The sequence below is a fragment of the Heterocephalus glaber genome, unplaced genomic scaffold (genome assembly GCF_053883595.1).
Source record: "Heterocephalus glaber isolate CG9 unplaced genomic scaffold, H.glaber_assembly_v1.0 deba00001608, whole genome shotgun sequence".
Lineage (NCBI taxonomy): Eukaryota > Metazoa > Chordata > Mammalia > Rodentia > Bathyergidae > Heterocephalus > Heterocephalus glaber.
In genome coordinates, this window is record NW_028258379.1 from 33,789,008 (window position 1) to 33,807,186 (window position 18,179).

Sequence of the window (18,179 nt, forward strand, 5' to 3'; positions counted from 1 at the left end):
TAGTATAATTTTTTTTTTTTTGGTACCAGGGATTGAACTCAGGACTTGCAAGGCAGGCATAGTGCCACTGAGCTAAATCCCCAGCCCAAGTATAGTAATTTTTAATGTAAAGATTCACATTCACTGTAGTTTCCAGTGACACCTCTGTGTGTGTGCATGCATGTGTGTACATTGTGTACATGTGCCTGTGTATGTGCGTTGATCCCCATTTGGTTGAATCTGCACATCCAGAGCCCACAGGTGCAGAAAGCAGCTGCTGTAGCGACAGTATGTGGCTCTGGAGGTAAACTGCCCGGGCTTAAGTCCTGGCTCTGGCTTCTACCAGTGATGTGACCCACACTAAGTATCCCGATAGTCGAGAGTTTTCCACAGGACAGAACCTGACTGAAGCGTATGTGACAAGGTGTCACTTGTGGGGCCCAAAGCAGCAGAAGTGAGACAGGGAAGGAAGGAAAGCAAGCAAAGGTGCAACACATTTACTGTGCACCTAGTTGGCATCAAGTGTTGCTGTGGTCACTAAAAATACAGTAGGAAACCAAAATAAAGTCTTTATCCTCCTAGAAGTTACATTCTAGTGGGCTTAGACAGAATAAATAACACACATGGCACTTCAGAGACATCAGACTGCGCTACAAGGAAAAGGAAGGCGATCAGACTGGGGCAGGCGGGGAAAGCTGCAGTGTCAGTGGAGTGGCCCAGACAGGCTGCTTGGAGGGGACTTTTTTCTAAGGACCAGAAGGAGCTACAGGGACATTTCATTTAGATGTCTGGGGGGAGAATTTCCTAAGCAAAAGGTGCCCAGGATCACAGCTGGTGTCTTTAAGGGACAACCAAGAGTCTGGTTTGGCTGATGGGGAAGAGGAAGAGAGGAGTTCAGGTGAAGGAGGCAGGTCAGGTGGGGCCAGGTAGAGGATGGCAAGGACTTCGGCCTTCACCCCAAGTGGGCTGGGGTGCACTGAAGGGGTTTGAGCTGTGACGATGACACTTAGCAGGGTAGCCCTGGCTGTCACGATGAGGACAGACTCCAGCGAAGTGGGGAGCAGAAGCTCACTGCACCAGTGCAGGAATAGAGGACGGTGGCCCCCATTGGGTGTAGGACGGTGGAAATGCTGAGCCCTGACGACTCCCAGGCACATCCTGAAAGTAGGCCCTCTATATTCACTGATGGATTGGGCACAGGGTGTGAGAGAAACGGAAGTCAAGAAAGGCTCCGGGATTTTGGCCTGAGCAGCTGGAAGGATGTTGTGATTATCTGAAATGGGGAAACTCGAGAGGGGTGGATGTGGGGAGGAAGACGAGGAGTCTGAATTTGAGGGGTTAGGCTCGGGATGTTGGCCACATACTGCCTTGCCTTTCACTTTCCCTGCCCAAGGGTCCTCAGTAATGAGAGGACCTGGGGCAATAGCCCATCAGTCTACACTGTGTTTGGCCCAGCCCCAGTGACCCTTAACTGCTTTGCTGCTGGACCAGGATTCAGCTTGGGAATCTCAAGCAGGTGTGGAAATCTCAGGTCTCCAACAGACCCCAAGGCCATTCCTACTGCTACCCCATACTGCCCCCACCTGACCTCTCCGTCTCCACTGCAGCCTCTGTGTCCCACCCCAAGACCAGTCTGTGTCTTTCTTTCCACTCACCCTGGAGTAATTTTTCTGATACAGATGCCAGAAGCTCTTCCCAGCCTTCCCATAACATTGTGCAGAGCCTGCTTCTTGCATGAATGGAGGAAAAAAGGAAACAGAAAACATATCAGACTCTCCGGCCACATTTAAGAGAGGCATGGATGGGCTGGGTAGCATCATAGAAAGATAACCGCGCACTTGGGTTTCCAAAGCCTGAAACCAGCTCTGCATAATCACATTTCAACTTGGCAGTGTGAGTCTCATTTTAGATAGGGTGTTTATGCCATGCAAAGCTGCAGGTGTGAAAATAAGGTGACATTTGACTTTCTATTTATTGTTTGTAACATTTAAGATTCATTTTAGATGGGGATTTAGCTCAGTGGTTCTGTCGCCTGCTTCACAAGCTTGAGGACCAGAGTTCAATCCCTGGTACCAAAAAAACACAAAAAAACAAAGTACTAAGATTCTTTTTAGCTTCATGTGTTAGAAAATCACAAAAAAGTAACAATTTAGACCTAATAGGAGTTTGTTTTTCTCTCTGCTAAGAGAGAGGCACAGGGCTGCCCTGCTGTTCTTGCTGTGCCCAGAGTCCTTCTAGCTGTCTCCTCCTTAGACAGCCTTCCTTGTCCCCATGGCCTGAAATGATGACTGCACATCCAGACAGCACACCCACGCTGTGCTGCAGAATGGGAGAGGTGGCAGCAATGAGCTTCCCCTGCCCGGGACAACACATCAGCCTTCATCTCATTTTCTGGGCTAAGCACAACCACAGCCCCTAGGGAGGTAGGAAGTTGTCCTCTGCCTGGACATAGAGTTAATGAATTACAAAAGGGGAGAGGTGGAGCTTGCAACTGAGTGGTGCTTGCCTACACCGTGCTTGTCAGGGGCTGGGCCAGCCGGGGTCCACTTGTTCCTCCAGCACAGCTGAGTGGGGCCTGCTGGGTTCACAGGGCTAAGGTGCGGTGACCGGGACAGGAATGAGGTAACATCCATCCTGGGCAGGAGCTCTGGAGCTGCTGGGGAGGAAAGCAATGCAGCATCCTGTGTGGCACACTCCCAGGTGCTGGGCCACACGCTACAAGATCAAAGGACTCAAGAGTGTTTCGGGGGATGCCCGCAGCCTGCCCATGAGGAGGTTGAGGCTGAAAAGAGTGAATGAAGATAGGGAGTAAGACAACTGGTATAGAGTCCTGCAGTCACTGGAAATTTTCCAGCACGTGAACCTGCTTTCTGTGCCCTCAGAGATGGCACCCAGGGCTATGTGACTAGGGGTGTAGAATCCATGATTGCTCATGGGCTGAGCTCTCAGAAGCCCCAGGGAGAGGGTGGCCACCAGAGTGCTGGTCCATCATCTGTCGGGACCAGCAAGGAAAGCTGTGGGCTGTGTTGTTTTCAATTTGATCCTTATTGGTTGATTAGATGTCGGGGGAGGGAGTAGTGTTCAAACTGCTTGGGTGCTATCGGTGGTGCAGCTGTTTGCTGAGAAGCATTAGCTCACTCCCTGGAGATCATGCGAGGCCCGAGGTGATGCATGTAGGGGAATCTACCTCTGGAGATAGAGCTGAAGTAGGACCATAGACTGCAGCTTTCTAAAATCAAAACCCTTGAAATCAGGACTTTCTAGACTGAGTGGGATGAAGGGCTTTCAGGAAAAAAAAAAAAAAAATCCAGTTTGACACAGCCCAATACTTTTATAAAACACAATAAAAATTAATTATCCAAGGGCCAGGGATTTAGCTCAGTGGTACCATGCCTGCCTTGCAAGCTCAAGGTCCTGAGTTCGATCCCCAGTACTGCAAAAAAAAAAAAAAATAATAATAATATAATAATTATCTGAAACATTGAAATTAAAAAATAATTGAATACAGGGCCAGAGATTTAGCTCAATGGTTTCACCGCCTGCTGCACAAGCACAAGGACCCAAGTTTGATCCCCAGTACAAAAAAAAAATTGAATATAAATCCCACATTTGTCTTATTAGGTTTGATGTACATAAAATTATGCCCTTAACATCCCAGAAAGGTGTCTAAATGCTCCCAATTGTTGAACCTACCTTGCAGAGGCCCAAGACCTACAGCAGCCAAGAAAGCATATTGTAAGAGACATTGAAATGAACTGGCTGTGCTATGGGCTATTGGCTATTTCTACCTTCTAAAGGGAAATGATTATCTTTGTTTTGTTTTAAGGCAACCAGATCATTAATTATGTATCATAGTTAAGTCACCACCTATCTAATTTCCATGTCTCAGCTCACTGGTTTGTTTGGTAGTAATTTTCAGTTTGCTCCCAAAAGGTGCAAGGCACTTGCCAATATGGGGTCTAGTTTTGTTCAGGTGACATCTCCGCAACAGATGTGTCACTTTCTTACTGATGTATAACTGGACCAAGAAAGCTCATTCGATGACAGGGTGGGAGGGGCAGAAGAGGAGTCGCCTCCTCCCTGCAGCACACTGCAGCCCACCCTCAGCTTGCCAAATGCCCTAGCAAGTGCCTGGAGCAACCACAGGAAACAGAGTTTCCCAGGCAACAAGAACAGAGTTAAACTAGAATGGAAAGGAAGGCACAACAAGGAGTGTGTAATATGAAGATATTTAAAAACCTTTTATTATGGAAGTTGCAAGTAAATAAAAAGTGTGTAATGAACCCATCATAAACCTTCATCATCACCAACATTTGTCTACTGGTTTTCATCCCTTCCCTAGCTCCCCTCTCCTTACTATTTTGTTTTGTTGTAAAATATACATCATATTAAAATTTGAATTATTTTTAGCATGCTATTTGACCCATAAATACTTCAAAATGTGTCTCCAAGAATGACTTTTTAAACATAACCATCTTCCACTTTCACACATAAAATTAATAATAATTTATTAAGAAAATCTAGGTCCGGGGATTTAGCTCAGTGGTTCTGCCACCTGCCTCCCAAGGGCAAGGGCCCAAGTTCGATCCCCAGTACCAAAAGAAAGAAAGAAAATCTAATTTCCAGTCCATATTAAAATTTACTCATATGTCTAAAGAAGTCTTTCTACAGTTATGTATTCAAATCAGAATCCACACACCGCCCTGGGTTATGGTGTCTTGGGTCTCAGTTGGCCTGTCATGTCTCCCCACCCCCACCTTTGAAAATGTCTCCCATTTATGAGAGAGACTCGAGTATTTTTCCTGAACAACATTTCACAGTGGGACTTCACTTCCTCACATTAGCTCCCTGGGAAACATTCTTTAGAGGGAATTTCTGGAATTACCTGTACAGAGAGGATGAATGTCTCTGTGGCTGTTGCTCGCCACTCTGACAGGAGACGGTGTCATCACGCACACTGCCACCAGCTGGGTCTTGTCACACACCCTCCTCACAGCTTGGTGAGTATCACCCGGCAGGCTCTTCAATTGGGTGCTAATTTGACATGTACAGAATAGCACCTCAATTTGTATTTTAATTTGAGATGTGTAAAGAAGCACCTTTAACTTACATTTCCTAGATGCCATTACCACCCTTGTATTTACTCATTTGTGATAGGACTTGGCTAACCATGTCTTTTCACTAGGTAAAGGCACAGCCCTCTAGGTAATTCTGTGGCAACTTCCTTTTTTAGCCATGATTTACTCTTTTTTAAAAAATATTAAACTTAGCAGGATGCAGTAGCACACTTCCATAGTGCCAGCTACCTGGGAGGTTGAAGCAGGATATTCACTTGAGCCCAGGACCCTGAAACCAACAAGATTCTATCTCAGAAACAAACAAACACTAAAAATTTAATGGAATTTGTTATGGTTTACATCTAAGATGGTCCCCAAAGCCTCATGTGTTTGGAAAGTGATTGGATTATGAGGTGTTCTAGCTGGCTTCTGTTAGGAGGTGGGGTCTGGTTGGAAGAAGTGGGCCACTGTGGTCATGACCTCGGAGTGTGCATCTCCCTTTCCTGAGCCTCCCTTGACTCTGCTTCCTGGGCACCATGATGTGAGCAGTTCTCCTCTGCCGTGCCCCTGTGCCCTGCTGTTTCTCTGTGGGAGCTGGCTGACTGAGGACTGAACCGTGAGCCAAAATAAGCCTCTCCCCCTTTAAGATGCAGCTGTCAGGTATTTTGTCCAGTGAGGAGGAAGGTGACTAAGACAGAGTTAACAAAATGTTAAGCACAGTGTACAGAGGGTTCTACTTCTGCCACTCTACTCACAATTCCCTCTATTGTTACAACTTGTATTAGGGTGGTACATTTGTTATAGCTGATGAACCAATATGGATATCTTATTGACTCAATCCTAGTTTGAGCTAGGATTCACCCTTTGGGTTGTATTTTCTAGAGGCTATGACAAATGCACCATTATAAAATAGTTTTGCTGTCATTAAAATCCCGTGTTCTTGGGCCAGGGATTTAGCTCAGTGGTTCTGCCACCTGCTCTGCAAGTGCAAGGAATTTAGTGCGATCCCTGGTACAAAAAAAAAAAATCCTGTGTTCTTCCGATTTGTCCCTCCCCAGTGGACCTTTGGGATTACTGATCTTTTTATCACTTTTCATAGTTTTGCCATTTCTAGAATGTCATATAATTAAAACCACATTCCATATAGACTTTCCAGACTGTATACTTTCCAGACTGGCTTCTTTCATTTACCAAAAGAATACCAATTATTATTTACTATGAATATAACACTTTCATTAAAACTTATTTAAGGCCGGGGATTTAGCTCAGTGGTTTTGCCACCTGCTGCACGAGCGCAAGGACCCAGCTTGATCCCCGGTACCAAAAAAAAAAAAAGAATAAAACTTATCTATATTCGGGTATTACCATTTACATGTTTGGTTAAGTCAGAAAATGCATGTTAGAAATCTACTTATAAAATAACACCTATTTCTTTTGCCTTTTATTTGTGAGTTGTCTGCCCTCGGGTGAAGTGTAAATGTCCTTTGCACATTTTATCTACTGGGGCCTTGAAGATGACATTGTATCTCTGGCTTTTAATAATGTGCTCTACTTGTGCAATTTTTAGGGGAATTCTTTAATAACATTTTTTGGTATTTTACAGCTCACAGGGAAACATAAGGCAAGTGAATCCTATAGTTTATAATATGCTTAAGAAAAAATGCGTGATTAATAACTGCCAAAATGTTCCTAATTTCACATGATACACGAAATACACAGCAGGTCACAGGGAAATATATAGCTCCATCTACCGTAAACACTTTGAACTGGAGATCTCAGGTTTTGTCTTCACTGCTGTCCTTTCATAATGAGTTTAGGAGTTTTGAAAGTAATGTCACGCTCACAGGATTTTGCCAGGCTTGAGGGATATAGTACAATGAACTTGAACATGTTGCCAACAAGGGGCTCCCGGTGGAATGGTCTGAAGGCAGCCCTACTTTAGGCTAACATTTGGCTCTGCCAACCTTGTGCTGGCTCAGAAGGGCCAAGGATTTAGGAGATAAAAGGAGTATTATGTACTAGAGCCTCACTCACTGGATGGGATGAAACTGAGTGATGAGTGGGGTGAGGACTTTAGGAAAGTGTGGGAGAGGTGAAGAGGGAAATAGAAGTGCGGGACAAAGGGTAATGCGAGGCCAGTGGCTCTGCCACTTCTCTGGACTGACCAGTATTTCAGGGTGGTGAAAGGCCATGGTCAGAGGCAATGGCCCTGTGATAAAACACGTCATTCCCCTCCAGCAGTTATGCCCAACACAGGCCGGATACCACATTCTGAATTGTGAGAAGCTTTAAGCAATTATTTATCCTCTGCCAGACAAATAGGATACTTAAGGGAAAACCAGAACCCAGGAGAAGTGCCAGGATAAATGTATATGCAGTATACCTTGGGAGTAGGAAGAAGGAAAAATTGTTTCTGCTGCAGGGAGTAGGGTCCAGAGCAGCAGGGAATCTGGTGGCAGAGTGGGGCGATGTCACTAAGGAATATATGGTTGAGATAAACACCCAAGAAGGATGGATTTCCAAGGCTACAACAAGAGAGGAACACAGTTAGGGCAAGAGGAACAGCGTGAATGACTGCATGGAGGTGTAAAATTTCATCATGAGTTTAGGAAACGGTGGAGCCTGATGTGGCTAAAGCATAGTAAGGTGGCAGGGCAAAAAGTTACATAAGCAGGGACCAGCTTTTGAAGACCTTAAACTCTAGGGTAAAAAGTTGGCAGACACCAGGGAGCCATTCAGAGGCTTCTTTCTTTCTTTCTTTCTTTCTTTCTTTCTTTCTTTCTTTCTTTCTTTCTTTCTTTCTTTCTTTCTTTTTTCATACTGGGGATCAAACTCAGGTCCTTGTGCTTGCAATGCAGGCAGTGGAATCACTGAGCTAAATTCCCAGCCCTCAGAGCTTTGAATTGAGGCAGTGGCAACAGAACAAACAGCTGGAAGCCAAGCAGAGGGTAGATCGTGAGGTTAAAAGAAAGACCTAAAAGGAGAAGCAGAGGACCCAAAAAGAGCAATGACTGTTTACAGAAGAGGAAATAGAATCACACAAAGAAGTTCAAACTCACCTGTGGAGTTCACTTGCCTAAGCCACTAGCTGGACTTGCATGGCACCTTTAAAAAGTCTGGACATTTGGAAAAAGGAATGCTTGGGTGATGATGACCCACCTGCTGCTGATACACTGAATGGTACATAGAAAATACTCCATCCATGTTGTCTATCATTATTACTATTAATATTCATCTCAAAAACTAAGTCAACCTTTGTTGATTTTTTCCAGGCACCCATCTTCACAAATAATCTTTAAGAAAGTTATATAACTAGGTTTATTCAGGTGAAGCAAACCACCAGAGATCACTAAGAAAACAGATTTATTGCACTTACCATCGCTGGTCCCTAACTCAAAGCTTTTGTAATTATGTCTGTTCAATCTGTTCAGTGTTAGCTCTAAGATGCAACTTCACATCATGAGGGTATCACTACATCCAGTTTCCCTGTCTCCTGTTCTCAGGGGGGCTGTGGACTTCCAAAGTCAGACACTAAGTCTCACTGTCCATTGTATCCTCAGCCTCCGGGGGAGTCTTAGGAGGCACCTGCTGCTCTATAGACATTTGTTGAAGACTGAAAGGATGGATGGATGGAACAATAAAGAGAATAAAATCCCATGGGGTGGGGTTTTCTTCTGAATTGAGAGACTTGGAAAGTGGTCAGATGATCCAGCCAAGGGAAATGGAAAATGAACCCTTGACAGACGCTTAGATGTGCTGGAGTCTACAATGAACAAAGGCGAGTCAGAATTCTACCCGGAGGCAGCTGAGGTTAAGCAACCCACATTCTCCTCTCAGGAGCAACTATAAATTCATTCAAGAAATTCAGGTTGAAGGGTCGTTTGGACAAATTAATGCCATAGGAGGTCTCAAAAATGAAGTTCAACTTAAAATGCTAAGTGTACGTTCACATATTCATTGTGAAAAACGAGTGAAGAAAGTGAACGATTGTGGGTGGGGTTTTATATTTTGCAAACCAAGGGGATAGGCAGCTTTTCTGAGAAGGGTTTGAAATGTGAAATCCAACTTAGCTCCTGACCAGGAAGTTGAAAGCTTGGTAGTTATCTACTTATCCTAGCCAATCTTGAAAGATTAATGACAATTTACACATACAACATTTATCTCACTATACATTCTTTTTTCTAATGGTTGACTGAAAACAAACAGGAAATCTACCACTGATTCAAGCCAATTTGTATAGATAGACCATCAAAGGCCAAACACTGATTATAAAATGCATCCTTATTGTACGGATGTAGAATTCATACCTTTTTTATAAACAATCCTCTAGAGATTTTGAAGGCAGGGGTTGACAAGAGGGTTTGTCACACTGCTTGAAAAAACGAACTGTATTCCAGCTCAGTGAAGCTCCTGTTATATGCAGGCATGGTGGCCAGAATCTCCAAAGACAAAGTTTGGTATAAAAGACAGGGTTCTGGCCTTCAAGCAGCAAATACTAAGGGGGAATTCTCCTTTCTGTTTCTGTGAATTTTCCCATTCTAGGTACCTAACACAAGTAGAATCATGTAATACATGTCTTTCATAACTGGCATATTTCACTTAGCATAATACTTTCAGGGTTTATCTTTGTTGTGGCATGTATCAGAATGTCATTCCTTTTCATGGCTGAATAATATTCCAATGAATGATTACACCACATTTTTTTATGCATTCATATGTCCAAGGACATTTGGGTCATTTCCACCTTCTGGCTGTTACGAATAATGCTGCAAAGAAACTGGCATACATTTATGAGTTCCTCTTTCAGTTATTTTGGGTTTACAGCTATCTCTTGCCTCTGCTTTTCTATTTCTTGGCTTTATTTACTTCTTAAATGGGCTCTCTTCAGACCTGGGACTATGGCTGCCTGGAGCTTCGAGGGCCATGCACTTATAGCATCTTCACCAGTGAGGCAAAGGGGTTCACAGTCACTAATTCTAGGCAAAACAATCCTAGAGGAAGATTCTGATTGATCTAGTTGGCCATGTGACCAGGAAAGTGGTGAAGAATGGTTGCTCCAGCCTTCCAATGCCCACCTCCAAGGTTAGGGGGTAGTGGCTGTGACCAGAAGACCCTTAGAACCGACTGCACTGTTGGAGGTATGATCCTGTGGAAGACTTCCAACTTACAAAAGGGTGTGTGCTGACACTGAGACAGAACAGTGCGTGTGTGTGTGTGTGTGTGTGTGTGTGTGTGTGTGTTTAGGACACATGGGCCACTGCCTTCTAGGAGGTGTCTCTAGGGATTGCTGTTGCTTTGGTCCCATTCTTTTCTATCATCCTATTTGTACTTTTTGGAATGGGAATGTTGATCATGTGCTGCTGAATGTTGGAAGTGTTTAACCTTCTTTTCATTTGTACAGAGGCTTACAGCAAAGAATTTGCCTTAAATCTCAGAGGACACTTCAGACTTGGGCTTTTCAGCAATGCTGGAACTGTTAGGACTTTGGCAATTCTTAGAGATGGACTAAATGCCTTTTGCATAAAGGAATGAGCATGAGTGTTTTGGGGGGCAGGGACAGAGTGTTGTGGTTTATATCTAGATGTCCCCCTAAAGCCTCATGCAGTCAGAGGTGGGGCTTTTGGGAGGTGGCTGGATCTAGGGTGTGTGATGCTGGGATTAAGGATGTGATGCTGGGATTAAGCAAGGTCCACCCTGGGTGTGGGTGGCACCGTATAAAAGGCAGATAGCCTGGAAAGAATAAAAGGGAGAGGCAGGGTGCTGCTGCTGCTGCTACTTCTTCTTTTTTTTTTTTTTAGTTCTTTTATTGGTACATTTTAGGTATACAATTCATTTACATTTATCATTGGGTGTTTGTACCTGTACATGATATATCTTGGTTCTTATTTTTCTTTCCCATTACCTGTGCACCCTTCACCCCCTCTGCCCTTCCCTATTTACATAGATTTCATATCCATTTTTTTTTCTTTTCTCATAGTTTTTCCTTTCCTTCTTTTCCTTTTCCCTTCCCCTCCTTTCACTCCTTCATCTTTGGACCTTTTTTCCTATTTCAAATTATCAATTATTCATTTTAATCATTTAACCCTTGTTTACACTATCAGTTTCTAACACTAGTGAAACTATTTGGTATTTACACGTGTGTCCTATTTATTTCACTTAAGAGTAAGTCCTTGATATGCATCTATTGAGCTATAAATGACTCTAGTTTTTCATTCTTTATGGCTGAGTAGTACTCCATTTTATTAAAAAACCACATTTTCTTTATCCAATTTCCTGTTGATGGGCATTTGGGCTGCTTCCAAGCTTTAGCTATTACAAACTGTGCCTCTATGAACATGGGTGCACATATATCACTGTGGTATGATTCTTTAAATTCTTTTGGGAAGATACCCAGCAGGGGAATAGCTGGGTCAAATGGGATCTCTAGTCCTAGTTCTTTGAGGTATCTCCATACTGATTTCCACAGTGGTTGCACCAGTCTGCACTCCCACCAGCAATGGAGAAGGGTTCCTTTCTCCCCACAATCCTGCCAGCATTTGTTATTTGTTGATTTCTTGATAGCAGCCATTCTTTCTGGGGTGAGGTAGAATCTCAGTGTTGTTTTCATCTGCATCTCTTGAATGACGAGTGATGTTGAACAGTTTTTCATATATTTGTTTGCTGCTTTTACTTCCTTGTCTGAGAAATGTCTGTTCATTTCAGATGCTCATTTTTGAATTGGGTCTTTGAATTTGGGGGGGTCTGATTTTTTAAAATTCTTTATATATTCTAGATACTAGTCCTTTGTCTGAGGTACAGCTGCTAAAATTTTTTCCCACATTGTAGGTTGTCTGTTAGCTCTGTTGGTGGTTTCTTTTGCAGTGCAGAAGCTTTTTAATAAGATGAGATCCCAGTTGTTGATTCTTTCTGCTAGTTCCTGTGCTGCTGAGGTTTTGTTCATGAAGTCTGTTCCTATGCCAATGTCTTTGAGAGTTCTACCTAACTTATCTTCCAGCAAGTTTAGTGTTTCTGTCTTAATATTTATATCTTTAATCCACTTCGATCTTAGTTTAGTGCATGGTGATAGGTATGGGTCTAGTTTCAATCTTTGGCAGGTTGAAATCCAGTTTTTCCAACACCATTTATTAAATAGGCTATCTTTCCTCCAACAATGGTAGTTGGCTCCTTTGTCAAAGATAAGGTGGCTGAGCATGTCTGGAGTTGTTTCTGCATCTTCTAATCTATTCCACTGATCCTCAGGTCTGTTCCTTTGCCAGTACCATGCTGATTTTATCACAGTACCTTTGTAGTATAGTTTCAAGTTGGGGATTGTGATACCCCTGCCATGTCTCTGTTGCTTAGAATTGCTTTAGCTATTCTAGGTGTCTTCTGGTTCCAAATGAATTTTTGGATTGTTTTCTCTAGTTCTGTGAAGTATATTGTTGGAATTTCAATTAGCATTGGATTAAATCTATATAGTAGTTTTGGAAGTATGGCCATTTCCACTATATTGGTTCTTCCTACCCAGGAGCAAGGGATGTCTTTTTTATTTTCTTGTATCCTCTTTGATCTCTTTTGTCACAGTGCTGTAGTTTTCAGTGTAGAGGTCTTTTGCTTCCTTTGTTAGATTGATTCCTAGATATTTCATTTTTTGGATGTTATTGTAAAAGGAATTGTTTCCTTAATTTCTCTCTCAGTGAGTCTGTTATTTGTGTACAAGAAGGCTATTGTTTTTTGAGTGTTGACCTTGTATCCAGCTACTCTACTGAATCTGTCAATTAAGTCTAGAAGTCTTTTGGCAGAGTTTTTTGAGTCTTCTATGTAAAGTATCATATGGTCAGCAAATAATGACAGTTTAACTTCTTCTTTTCCTATCTTTATTCCTTTTATTTCTTTCTCTTTTCTAATTGCTGTGGCTAATGTTTCCAGAACTATATTGAACCAGAGTGGTGATAGTGGGCATCCTTGTCTTGTTCCTGATTTTAGCGTGAAAGTTTTCCATTTTTGACCATTTAGTATGATGTTGGCTGTTGGTTTTTCATAGATAGCCTTAATCAGGTTAAGATAAAGACCTGCTATTCCAATTTTCTGTAGGGTTTTTATCATGAATGGGTGCTGGATTTTGTTGAATGCTTTTTTTGCATCTATTGAGATGATCATGTGGTTTTTGTCCTTAACTCTGTTAATATGGTGTATTACATTTATTGATTTACGAATGTTGAACCATCTTTGCATCCCTGGGATAAATCCGACTTGGTCAGGGTGTATGATCTTCTTGATGACGCTCTGTATTCTGTCTGCCAGTATCTTGCTGAGGATTTTTGCATCTATGTTCATTATGGAGATTGGCCTGTAGTTCTCTTTTTGGGTTGAGTCTTTTGCTGGTTTTGGAATCAAAGTAACACTTGCTTCCAGGAATGAATTTGGAAGTATTGCTTCCCTTTCAATTTCCTTGATGAGTTTAAAGAGTAATGGAGTTAGTTCTTCTTTAGATGTCTTGTAAAATTCAGCAGTGAAGCCATCTGGACCTGGGCTTTTCTTTGTTGGTAAATATTTTATTACATTTTCAATTTCACTCATTATAATTGGGCTGTTTAGAATTTCTATATCTTCTTCATTTAACTTTGGTGGTTTGTATGTAACTAGGAATCTGCCCATTTCTTCTGTGTTTTCCATTTTATTGGAGTAGAGGTTCTCGAAGTAGGTATTGATGATCCTCTGGATTTCTGTTAGATCTGTTGTGACTTCACCTTTTTCATTCTTAATTGCATGTATTTGTGCCCTTTCTTTCCTTTTTTGATAAGGTTGGCTAAAGGTTTATCGATTTTATTTATTCTTTCAAAAAACCAACTCTTTGATTCATTGATTTTTTTCTATTGTTCTCTTAGTCTCCATTGCATTGATTTCTGCCCTAATCTTTGTAATTTCCTCTCTTGTATGAGCTTTGGATTCATTATGCTCTTTTTTTTCTAGGAGCTTGAGGTTCTGCCTTAGGTTATTTATCTGAATTTTCTCTGTTTTCCTAATATGGGCATTCACTGCTATGAATTTCCCATGTAGAACTGCTTTCATTGTGTCCCATAGATTCCTGTATGTTGTACTGGCATTTTCCTTTACTTGTAGAAACTGTTTAATTTCTTCTTTAATTATTTCTGTGACCCATTGGTTGTTCAAGAGGGTGTTATTCAGTTTCCATGTGTTTGTTGGGGTTTTGCAGTTTCTTATGTTATTGATCTCCAATTTTATTGCACTATGGTCTGATAATATACAGGGGGTAACTTCAGTTCTTTTACATTTACTTAGATATGTCCTATGAGCTAGCATGTGTTCTTTTCTGGAGAATGACCCATGTGCAGCCAAAAAGAATGTGTATTCCGATTTTGTGGCATGGAACGCTCTGTAAACATCTATTAAGTCCATTTGTTCTATAGTTTGGTTCAGTTCTAGAATTTCCTTGTTAACTTTTTGTCTACATGATCTGTCTATCTGTGATAGTGGGGTATTGAGGTCCCCCACTACAATTGTGTTAGTGTTTATTTGGCTTTTCATGTTTGTTAATATTTGTTTTGTATAGTTGGGGGCATTTGTATTTGGTGCATATATATTTAGGATTATCATCTCTTCCTCTTGGATTGTTCCCATCACAAGGATGTAGCGACCATCTTTGTCTCTCTTAATTAATTTTGGTTTGAAATCCACTTTGTCTGCAAATAAGATTGCTACCCCTGATTTCTTCTGGGTTCCTCTGGGGTGGAGAACTGTTTTCCATCCTTTTACTTTCAGTCTACGAGTTTCTTTTTGAGTTAGGTGTGTTTCTTGTATACGGCATATGGTTGCATTTTCCTTTTTAATCCATTCTGCCAGTCTATTTCTTTTGATTGGTGAATTGAGGCCATTAACATTGATGGTTACAATTGATAGATATTGATTTATCCTTGTTCTTGATGTTTTACTTTTGTTGGCTCTTTTATTTCTTATTTTTCCCTCTTTCCCTTTAGTGTCTTACCTTGCCTGGTGGCTTTCCTCTGTTGGGCCTCATGGAGTTGTGGCCTTCATTGCTTTTTTCTAGGATATTGTTTAGAATTGCTTGTAGTGCTGGTTTGGTGTTCATGAAATTTCTCAGGTGTTCTTTGTAGTGGAAGTATCTAATTTCCCTATTGATTTTGTTTGTTTTTTTTTTTTTTGGTACCAGGGATCGAACCAGGGTCCTTGTGCTTGCAAGGCAGGCAGCGGAACCACTGAGCTAAATCACTGGCCCTAACATAACAAGCATTTTTTTTTTTTTTTTTTTTTGGTACCGGGGATTGAACTCGGGTCCCTGTGCTTTTGAAGCAGGCGGTGGAACCACTGAGCTAAATCCTCAGCCCAACTCCCTATTGATTTTGAAAGATAATTTTGCAGGATACAACAGTCTAGGTTGGAAGTTATTTTCTTTTAGGGCTTGAAATACTTCACTCCAGACTCTCCTTGATTTGAGGGTTTGTGTTGAGAAGTCTGCTGTGATTCTGATGGGCTGTCCTCTGTAGGTGATTTGTTTCTTTTCTCTAACTGCTTGTAGGATTTTGTTTTTCTGTTGGGTTTCTGGGATTTTGATTATTATATGTCTAGATGTAGATTTTTTTGGATCATGGCTAGTCGGAGTTCTATATGCCTCACTTATCTGTATGTCCAATTCTCTACCTCTGTCTGGGAAGTTTTCCACTATTACTTCTGTGAAGTTTGTTTTTATGTCAATTGTGCTTTCTCCTGTTTTTTCATGGACTCCTATCAGTCTTATGTTATTCTTCTTTGCATCGTCTAGCAGTTGTTGGATTGACTTCTCATGGTCCCTTACTATTTTTAAGAAATCTCTATTTTCACGGTCTCTAACCATGATCCTGTCTTCTATATCTGATATTATTTCTTCAGATTCCCTTAATCTGCTGTGGATACTTTCAATGGAATTTTTGATCTCCTGAATATCTGTTTGAATCTGTTTCATGGATTCCATTTCTTTCTTATGTTGGGCAATCATAGTTTCCATTTCTTTCTTATGCTGGGTATTCATGGCTTCCAGCATGTTTCTGAGCTCATCTATTTTTTTAATCTGTTTCTGTTCTAGATCCTCTAATCATGTCTTTCACTCTGCTCACCATCTCTGTGGATATCTGGGAGATTATTTCTGCTTTGAATTTTTCTAGAGCCTCATTCATCTGTTTTGTTACTTCCTGTGCTATCAGTTCAGGGTATTCAGGTGGTTGGTTATGGGACTTTTCCATCTCATTTCCCTGAGGATTTACCCTTGGTGAGGTGAAAGTCTGAGTTTTTGCCTTGCTTAAATGTCTTCTCATTTTTGTTTTTGGTACTGTCCTTGGTTTAACGCCTAGGTTGATAGTTTGAAATTGGTTATTGTAGGTATCTTTGTTGCTTGTAATTAGAACACTTATAGAATGATTGCTTCTCAGAGGTGTCTTTCAGATATAGTTGGTCTTTAAGTTTTGAGTCTCTAATGACTCTAAGGCTATCTCATTTTCCTTATACTAGGAAGGTTCATTGACTAGATCAAAACCAACACCTTAGCCCAAGTGAGACAATCAGCAACACCATTGCATCAAGTACATCTTTGAAAATGACATTTTGTGGTTGTTATTAATCTATCACCTTTAGCTGTGTAAATTAAATCAAGATCGAGGACCAACCCAACATACAGTGAGTAAACTCTTCAATATAACAACTTTACTCTTTGGGATGGGGAGTTAGAAGGGGTTGGGGAGGGAGGGACAGGTCAGAAGAAAGATAGGGGAAGGTTAGCAATGTGGTCAGAGGACACAGGTGAGAAGGAAAAAGAGAATAATAGGAAAATAAAGAAGAACTCTGAATGAGGACCAAAACAGGGACAAAAAGGGAAGATGAACAATGTGGGAGAGCAAGAGAGTGAGGGTAAGAGAGAGAGAAAGGAAAGAGAAAAGAAAGAATAAAAGAAAAGAAAAAAAGGAGAGAAAAACAAATATTTGGAAAGAGTAGGGAAAAAAATTAAAGATAAGCAGAGCAAAAGAAAAGAAAAGAGAAAAAAACCAAAATAATAAAACTAATTTTGGGAATGAAAAATAACCATGAAGATGAAGGGCCTCTTTCAGGGTATGTCTCTGCTGTCACAATAGACAATGTGGGTTGCAGTGTGCAGATATAAGTCAATGAGTCTCAGGAAGCTAGTCACAGACCCATGAGATTCAGGCAGATTTCTGGCTGCAAGTCCCAAGTTGAGCTCCTTGTCCTCCTGTAGGGTTGAACTCTGTAGAGTTGTATTGCAGGTTCCAGCTGCCCTTCCCCTGAAGATAGTCCTGGTCCTAATGAGAGGTGAAGATCACTTCAACTTACCCAGTACAGTGGTCTGGTGATCTGGTGTCCTCTGCGTCTTTGTAGTGTGGAAACAGGTGGCCGTACAGAGGAGCGGGGCGGGGGGGGGGGTGTCCAGTGGATTGCTGCTGGGGTGTGGGCTGATTTGGCATGTTCCGTGCGACTCACGACCTTGGTACGGTGTCCTCAGACCTGCCTGTCTGCAGCGGGCTGATTCGGCGGGTCTGCTGCTGCTACTTCTGCTGCTGTCATTGGTTGCTGCTTTTTGCCTGCTGTTTTGCCACGGATTGTTATTCTCCCTTGATGCCTGTCTGCCATGCCACCCTGCCTTGAAGCCAGCAGACTATGGATTGAAATTTCTACAAATTGTGAGGCAAAATAAACCTTTCCTCTTTTAACTTTGGGTGTTGGGTATTTTGTTTCAGCAATGAGAAAAGTCAGTCCTTATGTCAACACCACAGTGCCTTACCAATTGTAGCTTTATACTAAACCTTGAAGTCAGGTAGTTGCAGCCTCCAACTTGTCAAGTTAAAAGTTTCTGCATGTACATATACACACACACACAAACCTGTTGGGATTTTGACTGGAATTGCTTAGACTTTATACATCAATTTGGAGAGACATGACATTTTTGCAATACTGGGTCTTTGATCCATGAACATGGTATACTGTTCCATTTATGTAGGTCTTCTTTACTTTCTTTTATCAATGTTTTTATAGATTTCAGCATAAAATATTTACACATATTTTGTTAGATTTATCTATATGTATTTTATATCTTTTATTTATTTATTTATTTATTTATTTATTTGGTACCAGGGATCGAAC